Consider the following 21916-nt stretch of genomic DNA (forward strand, 5'->3'; position numbering starts at 1 on the left):
AAGAACACACACAAAAATCACATTATGAAATCAAGATAACACAGACAAATAAATGCAATTATATTTACTTTTGTTAAATATTGTAACATAAATTATCAATAATTTTAAAACTTTCAAATCTAAGTAATTATTGTTTTTTATTTATAATTTTTCATCATTATCTACAAGTTAAAATGTAAAAGGAGGTAAAAAGACTAACTCCTTAATAGGTTAACCACTTTCTTTAATAAGTTATATACACAGATTCAGGCAAATCTTCTGTACTTCAATACTTAAACTAATAATCCTGGTGAAGAGGAAAAATTGATATTTCATTCTACCCCAAAATATGATCAGCTTAAATGATTATCTTATAAATATTATTTTAAAATAATTTATTGTATATTATTAGGAAAGCTTATCAAATAACTTTTTTATACAATTTACTAATATTAAATATTGTATACTTTCCTAAATATGAAGACCAATTGACCTAAAGCTGAATGTGCTATACTATAAATACCTATTTCCTTTTTGTTTATTCACTTAACAATATATCCAATCAAGCACTACATATCAATTTATGGAGATATTCCTAAATATTTTACAGCTGCGTAGTCCTTTCTGAGAATGTACAAAGTTTCTTTTATGATTCCATAAGAATTTTAGAACAGTTTTTCTACTTCCATGAAAAATACCTTTGGAATTTTGATAAAGACTTCATTGAATCTGTTTGTTGCTTTGAGTATTATGGACATTTTTACAATATGAATTCTTTCAGTCCATGAACAGGAGATATCTTTATTTATTTGTCTCTTCTTTAGTTTCTATTATCAATATTTTATAGTATTCAGTGTACAGATCTTTAAAAAATCTCAACCCTTATCCTGCAACACACACAAAAAAGACTCAAAATGGATAAAGACCTAAATGAAAAACCTTAAATCTTAAATTTCTAGAAGAAAACATAGGAGAAAATCACTTTTATATTGGCATTGGCAATAATATTTTTAGATACGACACCAAAAGCACAGCCAACAAAAGCAAAACTAGACAAGTGGGATCTAATTAAACTAAACAGCTTCTGTACCACAAAAGAAACAATTTACAGAATGAAAAGACAACATACAGAATGAGAAAAATATTTGCAAACTATATATTGATAAGGAGTTAATATAAAAAATCTATAAAGAAATGTAACGATAGAAAGAAAACAAATAATTTAAAAATGGGCAAAATACTTGAATAGACATTTCCCATAAGACGTAAACATGACCAACATGTATATGAAAAGGTGTTCAGCATCACTAATCATCAGGTAAGTGTAAAACCAAACACCAATGATACATTACCTCACACCTGTTAAGATGTCTGCTATCAAAAAGACAAGAGATAACAAGTGTCGGTGAAGGTATGGAGAAAAGAGAACCCTTGTACATTGTTTGTGGGAATGTACATTGGTGCAACCATTATAAAAACCTGTAGGGAGGATATTCAAAAATTTAAAAGTAGAATTGCCACATAATCCAGCATTCTCTCTTCTGGGTATATAATGAAAGGACATAAAATAAACACCTCATAGAAATATCTACACTCTCATGTTCATTCCCACACTATTCACAATAGCTAGGAAGCAGCCTAAGTGAATATGAATGGATGAATGGATAAGGAAATTTGTTAGACACACACACACACACACACACAGAAATAATACTGTCATTTGTGATGACATGGAGAAACCTAGAGGACATTATGCTAAGTGAAATTAGCCAGACATAGAGAGAAAAATACTGCATGATATTATTAATACTTACTATGGAATAGAACAATGGCTACCAGGGATGGTGAGGGTAAGGAAATGGAGAAACGTAGGTCAAAGGGTACAAACTTGCAGTTATGTAGATTGAATAAATCTAGAGGTCTAAGGGGCAGCAGGACTATGGTTAATAATATTGTAAAGTATATTGAAAATTTGTGGAGACAGTAGATTTTAGGTGGTCTTACCACAAACAAGAGATAACTGTGAAAGGTGATGTATATTTTAATTTTCTTGCCTTTAGTAATCATTTCACTATCTATATGTATAAAAACATCCTGTTGTATGTATTTAATATATACAATAAAAATAAATTTTTAAAAATACTTCTTATTTAATAATATATCCTCTGATTAAGTTCACTTGTCTAATAGCAGTGGCTAATACTTCTGTTACAATTGTTAACTAAAAATTACAGGAAGTTACTTTTTTAGATTAAGCTTTGCCCTAGGCCCTAACACAACACACTACAAATCAGACTGCTGTCATTCATGCTAAAGATCCAAATCAACAAAGGGAACCTAAGTTGTTACTTGACTTTATGAAATTAGGAGAGAGAGATAACAGCGAGTTTTCCAAACAGTCCAGGTTTAATCTTTGATTCGGATGATAATTAAGTTCCCTCTGTTTTAGTCTTTACAACAAAAAGTAACCTGAAGTAACCTGATGTTAGTCAGTCAGTAATCTTTCTACTGTTCTGTCTCCCTGTCCCCAACTTACGAGGAAAGGCTCTGAAATGACCAATCTGCTTTCTGTTCTTTGTTTCTGTTTTCCTCAGCCCTTTTTCTGTTTAGAAAGTCAATCTTCTCCACTGGTCTCATTGGAACTCGTATTTTGTTTTATGAAATGAAGTGTTGCCAGATTCTAGAACTGCAAGAAAGCCAGTTAAGATCTTTGAACTAAATTTGTTGTAATTTTACCTTTTTACACCATGATAAATAAAAGTGGATATAGAAGATATTCTTTCCTTGTTTGCCATTTTAGTGAAAATGTATCGACCATTTGCATAATCAGTAAAAATCTAGTTTTAATACACGGGCGTGTGTGTGTGTGTGTGTGAGTGTACACTTGTTATGAAAAATATAATCAATTTACATTTTCTTTATTGTTTTCTATTCATCAGAAATAATGTTTCAAACTGTTAAGACCCTTTTAAGCCTCCATGTGAATAATAATATGAGTTTTAGTTTATGTCTAGTAATAAGTTCTCTTTGGTTTATTTTATTTATCTTGTTTTTGAATGTTTTTACTAAAATTTTATTTAGACTTTTTGCATACACATCTATGTTATATATTGATCTCTGGGTTTTGTTGTTGTTTTTGTTGTTGCACTGTCTTTGTCAGTTTACAAATAAATAATATACACAATCCATTTTTCAAAACTATTTTGGGTCAATTTTAATGTTCTTGAGCTATCATTCTTGCCTTTATTCATTTAATACTTTTATTTTGCATTGTTGTGTGTTCCATTTCTAAATATCTTTCAAACTTCTCTTGATACTGTATCATTCACTTTCCTGTTGAAAATTGAGCTGTCAATCTTACTGTTCTCAATGAGGATTTTTCAACAAAGATCTCTGTGTATGTTATGTTAAAAACAGTTTCACTATACTCTTTTTAGGTGTGGTGTTGTATTAGCCTGTTTTCACACTGCTGATAAAGACATAGACAGGACTGGGCAATTTACAAAAGAAAGAGGTTTAATGGACTTACAGTTCCATATTACTGGGAAGGTCTCACAATCATGGTGTAAGGCAAGGAGGAGAAAGTCACATCTTAAATGGCAGCAGGTAGAAAGAGACAGAGAGGTTGTGCAGGGAAACTCCTCCTTATGAAATCATCAGATCTCATGAGACTTATTCACTATCATGAGAACAGCATGGGAAAGACCTGCCTCCATGATTCAATTACCTCCCACTAGGTCCCTCCCACAACACATGGGAATTCAAGATGAGATTTGGGTGGGGACACAGTCAAATAATATCATTCTGCCCCGACCCCTCCCAAATCTCATGTCCTCCCATATCTCATGTCCCAATCATGCCTTCTCAACAGTCTCCCAAAGTCTTAACTCATTTCAGCATTAACTCAAAAGTCCACAGTCCAAAGTCTTATCTGAGACAAGGCAAGTCCCTTCAGCCTATGAGCCTGTAAAACCAAAGCAAGATAGTTACTTCCTAGATACAGTGGGGGTACAGGCATTGGGTAAATACAGCAGCTCCAAATGGGAGAAATTGGCCAAAACAAAGGGGGTACAGCACCCATATAAGTTTGAAATCCAGCAAGGAAGTCAAATGTTAAAGCTCCAAAATGATGTTTGACTCCATATCTCACATCCAGGTCATGTTGATACAAAAGGTGGGTTCCCATGGTCTTGGGCAGCTCCACCCCTGTGACTTTGCAGGGTACAGCCTCTCTCCCGGCTGCTTTCACAGGCTGGCATTGAGTTACTGTGGCTTTTCCAGGTGAATGGTGCAAGCTGTTGGTGGCTCTACCATTCTGGAGTCTGGAGGATGCTGGCCTACTTCTCACAGCTCCACTAGGCAGTGCCCCAGAAGGGATTCTGTGTGGGGGCTCCCACAACACATTTCCCTTCCACACTGCCCTACAGAGGTTCTCCATGAGGGCCTCACCCCTGTAGCAAACTTCTGCCTGGACATCCAGGCATTTGTATACATCCTCTGAAATCTAGGCAGAGGCTCCCAAACTCCAATTCTTGATATTGGTGTACTTGCAGGCTCAACATAACACAGAAGCTGCCAAGGCTTCTGTGAAACCACAGCCCAAGCTCTACATTGGCCTCTTTCAGCCATGGCTGGCACAGCTGGGACACAAGGCACCAAATCCCTAGGCTGCACACAACAAGAACACCCCGGGCCCAGCCAACAAAAACACTTTTTCCTCCTAGGCCTCCAGGCCTTTGATATAAGGGACTGCCATGAAGACCTCTGACATGCCCTGGAGACATTTTCCCCATTGTTTTATTCAGCTCCTTATTACTTATGCAAATTTCTGCCAGTTTGGATTTCTCCCCAGAAAAGGGACTTTTCTTTTCTGTTGCATTGTCAGGCTGCAAATTTTCCAAACTTTTATGCTCTCTTTCCCTTATAAAACTGAATGCCTTTAACAGCACCCAAGTCACATCTTGAATGCTTTACTGATTAGAAATTTCTTCTGCCAGATACTGTAAATGATCTCTCTCAAGTTCAAAGTTCCACAAATCTCTAGGGCAGGGGCAAATGCTGCCAGTCTTTGCTAAAATATAACAAGACTCACCTTTGCTCCAGTTCCCAACAAGTTCCTCATCTCCATCTGAGACCACCTCAGCCTGGACTTTATTGTCCATATCACTGTCAGCATTTTGGGCAAAGCCATCCAACAAGTCTCTAGGAAGTTCCAAACTTTCCCACATTTTCCTGTCTTTTTCTGAGCCCTCCAAACTGTTCCAACCCCTGTCTGTTACCTAGTTTCAAAGTCCCTTCCATATTTTCAGGTATCTTTTCAGCAGTACCCCACTCTGCTGTTACCAATTTACTGCATTAGTCTGTTTTCACACGCTGATAAAGACATATCCAAGACTGGGCAACTTACAAAAGAAAGAGGTTTAATGATCTCACAGTTCCACATGGCTGGGGAGGTCTCGCAATCATGGCAGAAGGCAAAGAGGAGCAAGTCACATCTTACGTGGATGGCAGCAGACGAATAGAGAGAGAGAGGGAGAGCTTGTGCAGGGAAACTCCTTCTTATAAAACCATTGTATCTCGTGACTTATTCACTATCGTGAGAACAGCATGGGAAAGACCTGCCCCCATGATTCATTACCTCCCACCAGGTACCTCACAAAATACATGGGAATTCAAGATGAGATTCTAGTGGAGACACAGCCAAACCATATCAAGTGTTGACTGATAAATTTAATATTTAAGAATCATTCAGAGGAGAATCCAAAAGCAAAGGAAATGAGAAAGAACCACTAATAAGGCTATGTAGAAAACCAGATAATATTTCGTTACACTTAGGCAAAGAAATTACATCAAATAAAAGGTAGCGATCAACTGAGATTCATTATCATCACTAAATAGATGATTCATGAATTTGGAAAAAGAAGGATTGGTGAATTGGTGAATTACAGATCAAAAATTGAGAAGAGATTGAGATTGAGATTGAGATTGAGAAGAGAATGTGAATTTGAAAAGTAAGGATAACTGTAATAGCCATAGGTTATGTAATAACCATAGGTAGGCAATGATGCTTTCCAAATTAACATTACAAAACAAGCAAGAAATATCTTTTAGGAGTAGACTATTTCAAGTATTTGATTACAATAGAAACCTTGATTCAGCTTTGAGTAAATAATACCATAAATATAAAAAATAAAACAGTAAAAAATAAGAAAAGAAAGCATCTGTAACTAAACTTTTTAAAATTGTTACCAACTAATAAAAAATAGTATCTATTTGTTACAAGTTACAATATCTGACTATAGGTATTCTAACATATTTGAGGAAAAGAGAACATGAAGGATAGGAAATCTATTCTAAAATATAAAAAAATATATTTTGAAATATTCAGTAACAGAGTTCAGGCTCTGCCAAGAATTATTTTTATAAGAAATGTCCTAAAATGTTAAAAGATTCTAATCATAGATTACAGCTAATGTGACTTAGCCTTAAATTATTTTTAACTTACTAAGATATTGATGAATAGTCTCATTAAGAAATTTACAAATAAAATTTATTTTGGAGAGGAAGGAATTTTATATTACTGATTAATTGATCAAATTTTGAGCTCTTTCTTGAGACGAAACATGAAAGTTTGACAGTTTTCCTTTGAATAGCAAATGAATGTCTTTTAAGTATATGTATTTTAATTTGGAAATATTAATGTGATGGATTAACCAAACATGTCTGCATGTATCATTAGTTGGAGAAGCACATATCTATTATAATTTACTGTGAAACAAAATAAGTAAAATAAGTAATTTGATGGCTAAATCAACTGGCAGACTAGAATGACCTTTGTAGGATAGTTGTTACTGAGTGCTAAACAAAAAATTAAATGGTACAAAAAAGTTGCACAGAGAATTGAATGATTAACTCTGCCTTGTAAAGACAGTTAATGTTCTTAAGAAAGGTAACACAAGGTATTAGGAGGCAAGAGTGTGGAAGCTTTATGTAACGATCCTTACCAACCAGGGAAAAGTAATACCACTAATTATCCTTTTAGTCTTTCTCCTGGAGTGCTCAGTATGTGAAGAAAATAAATGTCCTGTAACACATAGCTTGGAAAGGACAGAAGATAAAAGTTTAAAAGACACCCTAGTCTTCAATTGCATAATGAAAACCAAGCCTTGCTGAGTTTAAATTTTGACTATTCTTTTTAGCTCCACGTCTTTCAAGGCCATCGTAACCTGAGTGAGATATCTTTTGATCCTATGCCTAATGCTAATCATAATTTTTATATCACACTGTTATTTTCAGAATTGTGTCACTCATATAGAATATCAAGCAGTGCCTGCCGTTCAGTGAGTAGTACACAAGATATAGGTCTTATTTTTAATACCACATTTTGTGCATCACCTGAGAAGAAAAGCTGAAAGCATTTTAGGATAAAGCATTTCAACATTTCAGGTAGAAGCTCTCTCAAGAAATAAGAGGTACCTGATTGAAAAAGCTGTGTTACAAGCTGAAGACCAATAATTTAAAACAAACAAACAAACAAAAGACAAAAACAAAGAGACGGTAGTAATAAACTACCTGGAGATTAATAATTCAGAGGCCGATGGTAGTGATTCTAATAGGTATAATGTGAAGTGAGATGTCATAAACCAACTGAAGCACCAGAGATGTCAGATGATATAACTAATCCACCTGGAATGGGAAGAAGTCGGAAAGAATGGGGAAGTTTTGCTTTAAGCATACCAAATCTTTAGTGAGAGTTACAGAGCATTCACTTTCTAAAGTAGATGACAGAAAATCTAAAATATATGAACGATTTCAGAATGACTCAGTAATAAATTAGTGATTTAACTTGGGCAAGATATTTTAAGCAAACTGATCCTCCTTGACACATAACAATCAAAACTAATCAGAAGATTGAGAGAGCCTTAGAATTTGATTTTATTAGATTGTGTCAAAATGTTATATGTGTATTTTTCATTTTCTGTGCTCTTAAAATTTCTAAAAGTTTGGTCGGGCATGGCAGATCACACCTGTAACCCCAGAACTCTGGGAGGCTGAGGCGGGCGGATCACTTGAGGTCAGGAGTTTAAGACCAGCCTGTCCATGCCTATGTCCTGAATGGTATTACCTAGGTTTTCCTCTAGGATTTTTATGGTATTAGGTCTAACATTTAAGTCTCTAATCCATCTTGAATTAATTTTTGTATAAGGAGTAAGGAAAGGATCCAGTTTCAGCTTTCTACTTATGGCTAGCCAATTTTCCCAGCACCATTTATTAAATAGGGAATCCTTTCCCCATTTCTTGTTTCTCTCAGGTTTGTCAAAGATCAAATGGCTGTAGATGTGTGGTATTATTTCTGAGGACTCTGTTCTGTTCCGTTGGTCTATATCTCTGTTTTGGTACCAGTACCATGCTGTTTTGGTTACTGTAGCCTTGTAGTATAGTTTGAAGTCAGGTAGCGTGATGCCTCCAGCTTTGTTCTTTTGACTTAGGATTGTCTTGGAGATGCGGGCTCTTTTTTGGTTCCATATGAACTTTAAAGCAGTTTTTTCCAATTCTGTGAAGAAACTCATTGGTAGCTTGATGGGGATGGCATTGAATCTATAAATTACCTTGGGCAGTATGGCCGTTTTCACGATATTGATTCTTCCTATCCATGAGCATGGTATGTTCTTCCATTTGTTTGTGTCCTCTTTGATTTCACTGAGCAGTGGTTTGTAGTTCTCCTTGAAGAGGTCCTTTACATCCCTTGTAAGTTGGATTCCTAGGTATTTTATTGTCTTTGAAGCAATTGTGAATGGAAGTTCATTCCTGATTTGGTTCTCTGTTTGTCTGTTACTGGTGCATAGGCATGGACAAAGACTTCATGTCTAAAACACCAAAAGCAACGGCAGCAAAAGCCAAAATTGACAAATGGGATCTCATTAAACTAAAGAGCTTCTGCACAGCAAAAGAAACTACCATCAGAGTGAACAGGCAACCTACAGAATGGGAGAAAATTTTTGCAATCTACTCATCTGACAAAGGGCTAATATCCAGAACCTACAAAGAACTCAAACAAATTTACAAGAAAAAAACAAACAACCCCATCAAAAAGTGGGCAAAGGATATGAACAGACATTTCTCAAAAGAAGACATTCATACAGCCAACAGACACATGAAAAAATGCTCATCATCACTGGCCATCAGAGAAATGCAAATCAAAACCACAATGAGATACCATCTCACACCGGTTAGAATGGCAATCATTAAAAAGTCAGGAAACAACAGGTACTGGAGAGGATGTGGAGAAATAGGAACGCTTTTACACTGTTGGTGGGATTGTAAACTAGTTCAACCATTATGGAAAACAGTATGGCAATTCCTCAAGGATCTAGAACTAGATGTACCATATGACCCAGCCATCCCATTACTGGGTATATACCCAAAGGATTATAAATTATGCTGCTATAAAGACACATGCACACGTATATTTATTGCAGCACTATTCACAATAGCAAAGACTTGGAATCAACCCAAATGTCCATCAGTGACAGATTGGATTAAGAAAATGTGGCACATATACACCATGGAATACTATGCAGCCATAAAAAAGGATGAGTTTGAGTCCTTTGTAGGGACTTGGATGCAGCTGGAATCCATCATTCTTAGCAAACTATCACAAGAACAGAAAACCAAACACCGCATGTTCTCACTCATAGGTGGGAACTGAACAATGAGATCACTCGGACTGAGGAAGGGGAACATCACACACCGGGGCCTATCATGGGGAGGGGGGAGGGGGGAGGGATTGCATTGGGAGTTATACCTGATGTAAATGACGAGTTGATGGGTGCAGCACAGCAACATGGCACAAGTATACATATGTAACAAACCTGCACGTTATGCACATGTACCCTACAACTTAAAGTATAATAATAATAAATAAATTAAAAAAAAAAAAAAAAAAAAAAAAAAAAAAAAAAGACCAGCCTGACCAACATGGTGAAACCCCATCTCTACTAAAAATACAAAAATTAGCCGGGTGTAGTGGCGCACACTTGCAGTCCTGGCTACTAGGTAGGCTGAGGTGAAGAATAGCTTGGGCCCTGGACGAAGATCCTGCCGTGAGCCGAGATCACGCCATTATACTCCAGCCTGGGTGATAGAGAGAGACTCCATCTCAAAAAAAAAAAAAAAAAAAAAAAATTCTAAAAGTTAGCTAACACTATAGGAAATGGAAATGGAAAAGTAAGTACGCTTAATGACAGAAGAAAATTAATCAATGTTTAAATAACCCCTTTTCCTAAAATCATATTTATAACCCAAATATCTTTCAAAGCCTAATTCATTTTACAAATTCTACAAACGCCTGTGTAATTGTCCAGTTAATTACATACTACATGTATTTTTCTCCCTGACTCTATTTTGTCCTGCCCGTTTAGATGTTATTTTTCTTTCTTTTTTTTTTTTTTTTTTTTGAGACGGAGTCTCCTCTGTCGCCGGAGCTGGAGCGCAGTGGCCGGATCTCAGCTCACTGCAAGCTCCGCCTCCCGGGTTTACGCCATTCTCCTGCCTCAGCCTCCTGTGTAGCTGGGACTACAGGCGCCCGCCACCTCGCCCGGCTAGTTTTTTGTATTTTTTTAGTAGAGACGGGGTTTCACCGTGTTCGCCAGGATGGTCTCGATCTCCTGACCTCGTGATCCGCCCGTCTCGGCCTCCCAAAGTGCTGGGATTACAGGCTTGAGCCACCGCGCCCGGCCTAGATGTTATTTTTCAAACATATTTTCTTCCCATCAAGATCCACAATTTTTAAAAAATGAAATAAAAAAATTAATATGACCTAATACACATTTATGAAAAAAATTCATGAAATAGGACATGTGAAAATATTTTCTATTTTTTTATTTAAAAATATTCTGGTCATCATACAGAAATTAATTTCTAATCAAATCTGACCTATAGCTAGAAAATCTCCCCTTAAGAGACAGTTTTAATTCTTCTATTATCCTGGTCTCACTGATTGGAACTATATCTATGTATATAGATATATCTATGTCTATGTCTATGTATATCATTCACATATACATATATTTGATATATATATTAGAAAATAAATTCTGAAAAAAATAACTACATTGAGTTCACATTGATCTTATTTAATAACCATTCACAAATCATTTGCAGTTAGCTTCAGAGTATCCCGAGTGAGGCAAAGGGAGTTTTGAGAGGTGTGAAAATATGAATTAAATATTCTATTTTAAAAATAAACCAATACAATAATGCATTTTCTCTCAACCATAACTTAAACTGTTTGCAAATATAGCTTCTCATAGAAACAAAGTAACTAGATTCTGTAGAATATGTTTTAAAGTAAAATTATATACATTAATATACATTTTTACATTATTCTCACTTATGATCAAATACGTTATAACTGTCTTTTAATTTCCTTAGACTACATACCAATAAGTTGGTAGCATGACAAAAATATAAACAAATATTAGCTTTAATTTGGTTATAATTAATCACAGATAAAATAAAATATAATAACCTTTGCATTATATGATACATCAAATGAAATTTAAATAAAATAATATTTTGTAGTCTTGATTAACTGGAATGCTTAAAAGTCAAATGAGATATATTGAAAACTTTAGCTCAATTTCTTTTAGATGTCTAAATAAAAATAAAGTAAGATAGAAATAAAAACTATCACAAAAAAGTGAAAGAAAATTAGCTTCTCTAAAACAAAAAATTTTATGAAAAAGTTCAAAAAGACATAAAGATAAATATCAAAGCAATAGAAAGAAAAAGAGGGAGAACTGTGTCATGGAAGCTACTACTGTATTCTATGACATTATTTGAGGCTCCTTTCTTCATTTCCTTTATATAATACAATTGAATGTTCATTTCCTTGAGAAAGAGACAATCCTGTATATCACATTCATGTCACATTCATGAAGGCGTTTTTCACTTGTTGGTTTCTTAAGGTATAGATGAAAGGGTTCAAAAGTGGAACGACAGAGGTGTTGAGCACCAAAATTCCCTTTGAAAAAGATATCTTTTGTTTGACCGATGGCTTAACATACATGAAGATGCAACTGCCATAAGAAAGGGATATCATGATACCATCACCATTACCAATGTGACTAAGAGTGTCACCAACGCTGAAATGAATCCCATCCTGTCCAGGAGCTGTGTGTCAGTGCAGGAAATCTGCAGGAGTGGAGTAGTGTCACAGTAGAAATGATTAATGACGTTGGAGGCAGGCACAGAAGTCAAGATTTAGGCCTAAGAGAAGTGGTGGAAAGATGACGAGAAACCAGCAAGCCAACACCCAAGCACAAGCTGCATGCAGATTTTGCTGCTCATGATGGTGCTGTAATGCAGGGGCTTACAGATGGCCACATAGCGGTCATAGGACATGGCTGCCAGCAAGTAAACTCTGATGCTCCAAGTAGGAAGGCAAAAAACACTTGAGTGACGCAACTGTTACAGGAAATGCTTTTGTCCCCAGTTGCCATAGTAACTAGCAATTTAGGGATGCACGTAGTAGTATAGGAAATTTCTAGGCAGGAAAAATTCCGAAGGAAAAAGTACATGGGAGTCTTAAAGTGAATATCCACCAGGGTGAGTGTGATGATAATCAGATTGCCAGTGATGCTTAGCACATAGGTGAGAAGCAGGAAGATAAACAACACAACTTTCAATTCTGGGTTATCAGTCAAACCTGCTAGGATGAACACCGTCACTCTGGTATGGTTTCTCATTACCATCCTCTGAATTTTATCAGTTTTGTATAGAAAAAAGTAATAATTATCTCTACAGAAAAATAACAGTGATCACAGTGTTTAAGCTAAAGTTAGCAAAGTGAGGTTTCACATACAGCAATAAGATGTTCATTAATGTTTTCAAGATGCTTATGATAGGAAGAATAATACTTTGTGTTTCCAGAGGATTTGGATAGAGAATTAAAACTTTGCTACCCAAGAGTAATCTACATAATGATAGCAATTGTTCATTTATTTTATGTGAATTAATTATAGAGAAATTAAAGGAACTTAAAGGATAGAAAATGCTTTTTCTTTCTTGATGATATACAAGAATTTGAATGGCATGCCACTTTTTGCTCAAAGAAGTTTAATTGAAGAAAAATTTTTAAATTTTGCATATAAAATCCCAAATGATACCTGATATTAGAAGTACATGTGACCATATTTTGCATTTAACATGCACACACATATGCATACACACAAACATACACAAATCTAACCATCATTGATAACCAGTGCTAGTACACCTTTATCATTTTATTCAACTAATCAAACTCAAATGTCTAATTCCTGTCTCATTTACTTTCATTTCTAAAAAGATCCAGTTTCAGATCGGTGAAAATGAGGCACAGGGAACGATTTCATTCACTATTCTTATCAGTATTTCCATCACCTTAATCTCTGTTGGTACCCACCCAAGCTTTCCCATGCTGAATCTCAATACCAAATCAGCAGGAACAGTCTAATAATGTTAGCAAGCCGTTGCAGTGTTCCTCTAAGGTTTTGCTCTTGAGAATGGACCAGATAAACTGAAAAGTGGGATATAGGAAAACAGAAGCAGACAGAAATAATATAAATATGGGTTTAGGAAATTGTATGTTGTGAAAGAAGTAAAGACAAAGCTGTATCAAAACCTAGAGAGGCAAGAAAGATTTTAGAGATAGGATAATGAGATAGAGAAAAGAATTAAAAAAAGATTAAAATAGGTAAATTAGTAAAAATTATAAGGTGAAATTTTTAATAATGAAATTTCTCTGTGTTTTTATTCTGTATACTCACATTTCTTCTCTGTGTAAAATAGAGATTGAAAACATGAACAATTTTGAGTTCAGCATGGCCTTAAGAAAAGGAATATTTGATAAATTACAAATGCATAATGAATCATTGAAGAGTGTTGACACAAAATTCTAGGAGGCATATAATGATATTCAAATATCCAGCTAATATGGAATTAAAGAGATAATAATATAGTTAACACTTTTCTACATCCAGCGTATGTGATAAGTGAGACAGTGAGATCAAGAAACAAAGTCGTTTAGGTTTACACAGTTAGTAAATTTGAGATCCAGTATTAAGATTGAGTTTATTTTCCAAAATGTCTTCTGGTACACAAGCAATTGTATACCAGACTATAGTGCATTTCTTAAAACAAAACAATTAATGATATATCTAAGGAAAATTTTCTTCCTGGGCATTTTCGTCATCAAACATACGAAATAAGTCTTTGTGATGTCCTTGACATTATATAGGACTATGTTTTCTGTTGTGAAAATATCCATTTAATTGTTTCCATCACAGAAACATACATTATTATTAAGAAGGCAGTCACATGAGTAAAAGTAAACATATGAAAACAAGTCAAAGCTGTTTCCAATAATATCCAGAGAAGTTTACAGGAGGTAATTTGGATTCTAAGATAGGCCTTAGAGGGAGATGAGGAAATAAGATGAGTTATTCCTAGGAAAGGGAAAGCCTGAACAGAAACAAAGGGAAGGGCACATGCATGATTTCTTTAGAAACAACGAGTAGCATTCGGCTATTAAAACCATGCATGTTATTAATACAGGCATATATGAGTGAAATGAAATGACTGTTATTTTTCCCTGGACATTGCTTTCACATTCAGATAATTATGAACCAATCTGTCACAAAACTTTTCTTGTTTATACAAATCGCCGTAGTGGCCATCATTGTAGGAATCCATATAGCTAAAACACCTAAATCAGAGTTTTATCATGTTAGACCATTCCTTTGACCAACTTCAACAATCATACATATAAACTATTCCCCAACAACACTGTAAAAATAATGAAATTCACTTTATAAAACCAAGAGAAGTCAGGCCTATGAATGCAATTCAAAGGTTAAAAAAAGGAAAGATTAAGACTTTAATGGTAAAATTAGAACAAACCTTAATCACAACTTATCTGAATGGAAATATTGCTTTTAGAAATGTTAATTATTTTTATCTTTTTGAATTACATAAGTCTTCAAAATTTTAAAATAAAAACATTTATATGAAACATAAAAATTATTATTTTATTTATTTATTTATTTATTTATTATTATTATTATACTTTAAGTTCTAGGGTACATGTGCATAACGTGCAGGTTTGTTACATATGTATACTTGTGCCATATTGGTGTGCTGCAGCCATCAACTCGTCAGCACCCATCAACTCGTCATTTACATCAGGTATAACTCCCAATGCAATCCCTCCCCCCTCCCCCCTCCCCCCTCCCCATAATAGGCGCCGGTGTGTGATGTTCCCCTTCCCGAGTCCAAGTGATCTCATTGTTCAGTTCCCAGAAACATAAAAATTATTAAAGATATAGACAGAGATTTATTTAGACAAAAGCATCTCTGCTTTAACATTTAACTCTTTTATCATTATGCTGAATCAAGCATATTGATACTACATTTCTCTCTGAATGAACCTCTCTATCCCATAATCTATGATTAGTATTTTTCACCTATAAATAGCAATCTTGGAAATGGTTTGTTTAGCTATTTTATTGCAGTTAGACTAGTGCATTAAAATTCCTCTTAACATTATGTTAATTATTTATGTATTGAATGTTTTCCTAAGTAGTGTTACACACAGTCCCACATAAAATTAATCAACTCTTGATCCCTTGGAGTTTTTACGCTTTCTGTGCCCTGAAGAAAAATAAAGATTATGAAGGACTCAGGAAAATATCAGATCCAAGAACACAATTTCCGAAAGGATGACTGCTTTACATGTTATTCAAATGTTCTCTTGAGGCACTAAATAACTTTAAAAACAAAATACCTATTTAAAAATAACTACATTAAACAAACTACGTCTCCAGAGAAATCAGTGTAGATTGACCCAATATGTGTTTGTCCTCCCATCTCTATGGGAGAAATCCTATATATATAAATCCCAGATATATAAATGAGGATTTGGAAGCATTATATAGTATCATATAATGTTTTAACATTCAATATTCATCAAAGTGTATTTTTAAATATGACACTCTTTCTCAAGGGAAGTGGGGATATTTTGTGCATTAACCACAAAGAATAAAAAATGTACTGTGCCTTGCTTTTCTTGTTTAAAAGGTTGAAGCTTGAAGCTAAGTATACTTAGTGCTTATAAACATTCTTTACCTTAATTGAAATATTACATTAAACTTTGACAGACGTAAAAAAGAAAACTATTATTTTATGTGAGACTAAAATGTGGGAATATAAAATGGAGAACGTAGCCTGTCATAGACAAAATTCTACCTCAAGCTAAATGCACATCATTAATTCATCAGGTACAACTGAACATTTTATGTCCTGTATAAACTTGACCTTCTTTTCTGCAAGTTATATTTTCTGCAGTCTTTGGCATATTGTCTAGTGGTCTGAAACATATTCCTTAATAGATAACCATTTTTCACTTCTTCCATATTAATAGAAGTTTCCATGTCCTTGCCTTTGGTACAATTTATGGTGACCTTGTGGCTAAATTCTGGCCAAAGGATGAAAATCTAGATAGTTTGTGCAATTTCCTGGAATCATTCTTCATGTTCTTGTCAGCATCTCTTTTCCCCTAAAGGTGGAGGACAATGTGGAGGAGGCCCTAATGTGCACACAATGCACCCAATTCACAAATGGGGGACCCCATGTATAGTAAATTCCCAGTCTTTTTAAAGATTACTTGTAAACCTGCTTAACTTTTCCCCACTAGAAGACATTAATACTCTGGTCAGTAAAAAAGAAAGACATCACTCAAAGGTGGGCACAACAGTGTAGAAAACCAATTAGGAAAGCGTAAGTTTATGTAAAATAGGTGAAGGGTGAGCATCAGTCAGAGAAAAGTACACCAAGTGGGAAGACAGGTTCTCAATTCAGTTCAAGGATTAAACGTGCAGCTTGGTTTTCAGGCATTAAACTGTCTTCAGTTTGGAGGTGAGGTTTCACTGGGGACATGCCCTTATCTGCCTAGGCATTTGACTGACTCCTGTCACTATCAAGCGACATGCGGGTGGTGTAATAGTACCTTATTGTCTCTGTTATCCTGACAGGGCCATCTCTGTCTGGTAAAGGATGGAAGATGCAGCAGTCAATCAAAATCAAAGCTCTTGCGGCACTTGGGGAGACATAGAGTGGAAGTTTTCTTCTGGAGGAAAGGGCCCGGGATACTTCTTAAAGGCAAAGATTACTAATACCTCTCTCCATAGCCCCTGAGTATTACTAATACCTCTCTCCATGGCCCCTGAGTATAAGGTGTTTTCTCCTCAGATGCCAGCTTTTTCTCTACCTATACTTCCTTCAAATCTGGGTTCTCCATTCCTGTAGCTATTGCTTCACCTTTCTTTTTTCTCCCAGTCATACCCGACTCATATTCAGATCTTTCATCTAGAAGAGTCAGATAAATGAAGAAAAAGGAAATTGTTTTAGATTTCAACAAGTACCAGGCTTATCTAGATTTGGTCTTAGGGAAAAGAAAGGTACATCATTCTTTGAATGAGCGAAATGGAATTTTGAATTTTCAAAGTAAGTCTATATAATTCCCAACCACTTTTATCTTGATCATTACCCTGAAAGAAGATGAGTAGTCCAGTCTGGGAACAGCTGTATTCAATGACCATACTGCTTTACCTAGGTGCCCGGATCAGAGAGATAAGGAGGAGGAAACTATTAGTCCTTTGCTGAATAGTTTGGACAATAAAAGTTGTCAAACTGTAGATGTTCTGAGAATCTAAAGACATGACACAGACAATGTCAAAGATCACAGTTGTGTGCCATAGTCAACTTATCAGTAACCTAAAACAGCATGTACCTGGTGAGGCACTACCAATAGACCCAAGGTAGTCAAGTTGCCAAAAGCAGGAGGAGGCAACATTCCTTGCAATATGCCCTACCCCAGCATGAGAAAAGCAAGTCAGCTTTTGATAGGAGCTGCAAATACGCCATACAAAGATAGCATCTGCATTAGAAACATAGAGCCAAACTCAATCAGCAGCCTGATTCTAGTTATTTTTCTTATGAGAGAATGGTGTTAAAAACCAAGATCTGGGCACTGGGTGTGCTTATTCCTACTGGACTGTTTTTGCTTCTAGACCCTCTCAGGTGACAGACTAAGGAAATATAGGTGTTTACACTAACCCATGTCTAGACACACAATGATAAATATTTTATAGTATCAGTCTGTATGTATATTGAATTAAACTTTAGTTTATACTGTCACCATGTTTAAAATGCCACCACATGAGTCATTCCTTATCTGTAATCTCCCAATGCAACAGTGAGATACTGGCTTCCATCATCTGCCATCCACTTGCTCAATCATTCAGTTCCAGTATATATGCGTATTGGGAGAAAACTTTATTAACTTGACTATATTGGTTATGTATACTTCCTTTCGACTTTAGTCTTACTGACTCCACTCATTTCTCTCAGGGCAGCAACTTTTTACACTATGCCCTTCAGTGAGGTGTGTCACACATTTGTAATATAGTTAAATTCTTCCACATTGTATTGTGATATCCCAGACTTTTTTTTTAATTTTCACACATTAGAAGCATTCTTTGTATTGTAAAGTTCTACTGGTTTTGACAACTGCACAGTGTTATATATTCATCTTTACATTATTATATAGAATAGTTTTACTACCCTAACCAAAGATTCCCTATGCGTCCTCATTTAACCCTTACTCCAACAAAGTCCTGGCAGCCACTGATATGTTACTTTCTTTATAAACTTACTTCTACCAGAATATTATATAAATGAAATTAAATAATTTATACCCTTTTAAGTCTGCCTATTTTCACTGAGAAGTATGCATTTAAAATTCTTCTTTGTCATTGTTCAACTCCCACTTATGAGTGAGAACATGCAGTGTTTAGTTTTCTGTTCTTGTATTAGTTGGAGAGAATGATAGTTTTCAGCATCATCCATGTCCCTGCAAAGGACATGAACTCATCCTTTTTTGTGGATTTATTTTTTATAGTATTCCATGGTGTTTATGTGCCACATTTTCTTTATCCAGTCTATCATTGATGGGCATTTGGGTTGGTTCCAAGTCTTTGCTATTGTGAATAGTGCCACAATAAACATACGTATGCATGTGTCTCTATAGTAAAATGATTTATAACCCTTTGGGTATATACCCAGTAATGGGATGGCTGGGGCAAATGGTATTTCTAGTTCTAGATCCATGAGGAATCACCACACTGTCTTCCACCATGGTTGAACTAATTTACACTCCCACCAACAGTGTAAGAGTGTTCCTATTTCTCTACATCCTCTCCAGCATCTGTTGTTTTCCTGTTCCCTTTGCCTCCCAGTCCCCAGGGGGATGCAATACAGAGGGGGCTCCATGGGTACAGCAGACACAATCAGTCTGTAATACAGCTGTGAAGTCCTGAACTTAGGGAACCCCCACTATTTTAAAGAGATAGCTAGAAAACCTGCCCAAACTGACCACCCTGGGAGACATCTATTTTATAATCCTAGTTAGGAAACAAATCTCCCTTCTGCCCTGGAGGGAGGTATTATTTCGATCTTTCAAAGCTGAATGATATAAAAACATATTTGTAAAAAAAAAAAAAATCCAGACCAAGTATAATATTAAATGTGTAGAAATGCCATGGAGAATTGCAACCTAACAGTGATTACTGATATATTTGGTGCTACAAGTGGTTGCATGAAATAGATCCTTAAGGAGGGGAATTTAGAATTAGTTAATATCATCTTGAAGGGGCTGAGGAGAGTGCTGCGACCATAAGAAAATGGAATATTACAAGTCTATGGCATCAAATATTATCACTTGGAGAGAAGCTTACACTTAAGGCTGAGCTTTCTCAAAGTAGATGTATAGGATAGAGAGCACTGTGATAAGCATGTGAAATATAAGTACTGCACATGCTATAACATGGGAAGGCTATTTCTATCCCTATTGAGGATCTTAAACAAAGAAAATTACAAGGTTGTAGCCTTAAATTATTATCCTGAATTATATAATAATCAGCAAACCATGAAGTTCCCGTGACTGTCCTAAATAAATTTATTTTCTCTTAAATCCTCATGTCACTTGGTGCTGAAAACAAAGGTAGGCTCTATCTCACAGTTTATTATACAGCAACATCAGTTAAATGTACATCCTTCCCAGGTATCTTTTGTGAAAGTTAATTGATTGGAAATCTGAAAGGATACCAATTGGAAATTACCTATATCTGTGCATTTGTGTGTGTATTCCATATATGTAAATATAAATCTAAAACTTAGAGCAATTGTAATGTGGAACAGCTTTATTGTGTACAATTTACTTACATATCCCTCAGCTGTGTAACTGGAGAATACCCAGAGGAAAATCTTTTCGCAAGATATGAAAATATTCACAAGAGTAATTGCCAGCAGCCCTAAAAAGTATTGTAACCACTGGTTTGAAATGAAGATGGAAGATGCTTTTGTTAAAATTAACTCCCTGATTTCAGTGTACATAATGGATCATGGGAAGTCAGAGGCTATGTAATAGCACTTAACTGATATGAATATATTCAGTGTGGTTACTTATTGGTCAGTATGGCCAAAGTAGGTATCAAAATTGCATGATATACTTTAGTAGTGAACAACAGATCATGGAATTCCCAGGACTAAAATAAATAGGCAGCCCATTACGTTTCTAACTGGTCCATATAATTGAAAGAACTCTAGGATAAGTGAAAGGAAGAATGAATTAGCCATCATAATGGAGTTAAAGCTCCTTATTCAATTACAGACTTCAATCATTTCATAGAACCAGAACCCATGAAGGAAGTTGTCTTTGCAAAACTGTCATGCATATTAATATCTAAATCTTCCACTAGTGTCCTTCAAAAGATATGTGGTCCTTTCCCAAAAAAAACTGTACAGTGAAATCAATGAAACATGGATTTTTCAGAGGTTATTCGACCTCATTTCTGAGCTAATCTTAATTACAATGACTATAGAATGCCAGTGTGTTTACTTATAAGAGTGAAAGATATTGGAGTCAGAAGACATTTTCCTGATAAGTTGTGGTTATGTGCCAGTCTGTTTTACAGTGATCCTAGTGCATGTGCAAAATTGTCCTGTGCATATAGTTAAAACACATATATTCAGGGCAAGTGGAAAACCATAAGTTCTCCCTCACTAACAGATAATAAACAGACAGTATCACCATATCCTTGGAAAAACTTCACAGCTAGTGCCACCATCAAAGACTTAAAAAAGAAAGATGCAGGAGTGGTGACTTAATCCACATAAAGAACATAGTAATCTTAATTGTCTGCCTCTCCTAACACAGATAAATTTTAGCAGATGACAATGAACCCATAAGCTGAATTAGATAGTAAATTCAATTGCAACTGTGTTTTCAGTTATGGCCCATTTTATTGGAATAAATCAAAATAATTCTGGCACTAAATATCCAGTTATTGATTTTGAGAATGAACGTTTACAGATTAATAGATAATACCATAATTTATTTGCACAACTTGCAAATAAAATGGTATACCTTTGTACTCTAGCCCTTTGCCATCATTTATTCTACAGGCCAGCAAACCAGAGCCCGCAGGCCAAGGACTGTTTTGATACAGACTTCCACCTGAGATGTATTTTACATTTTTAAAGGGTTGTAGGAAGAGAAAGGAGAAGGAAGGGGAGGTGGAGAAGAAAAAAAGGAAGAGAAGCAAATAAGAAATGTATGATGATATGCTAAGTAATAATTTAAAAACTTGTATCAGATACAAGATCAGAATTTTTTATGTAAAGTATTTTAAAAGACACACTGAAGAGAATTATGGAATTTTATTTTATAAGTAGACATAGCCTAGTTTTCCCTTCCCTATGACAACAGGTCTCCATCAATAATATGTTTTCTTGAAGATATTACCCACTTACTCTGTTCCAAAACAGATGGTGTTTT

The 21916-nt window shown here is 35.2% G+C and overlaps 1 pseudogene; it reads right to left on the bottom strand.

Moving 5' to 3' along the window:
- Positions 1 to 11902: 11902 nt before the first annotated feature.
- On the bottom strand, positions 11903 to 12728 carry LOC139356484 (olfactory receptor 6C74-like; annotated as a pseudogene).
- Between the last annotated feature and the right edge of the window lie 9188 nt (positions 12729 to 21916).

This window comes from Macaca nemestrina, chromosome 10, assembly GCF_043159975.1.
Source record: "Macaca nemestrina isolate mMacNem1 chromosome 10, mMacNem.hap1, whole genome shotgun sequence".
Classification (NCBI taxonomy): domain Eukaryota; kingdom Metazoa; phylum Chordata; class Mammalia; order Primates; family Cercopithecidae; genus Macaca; species Macaca nemestrina.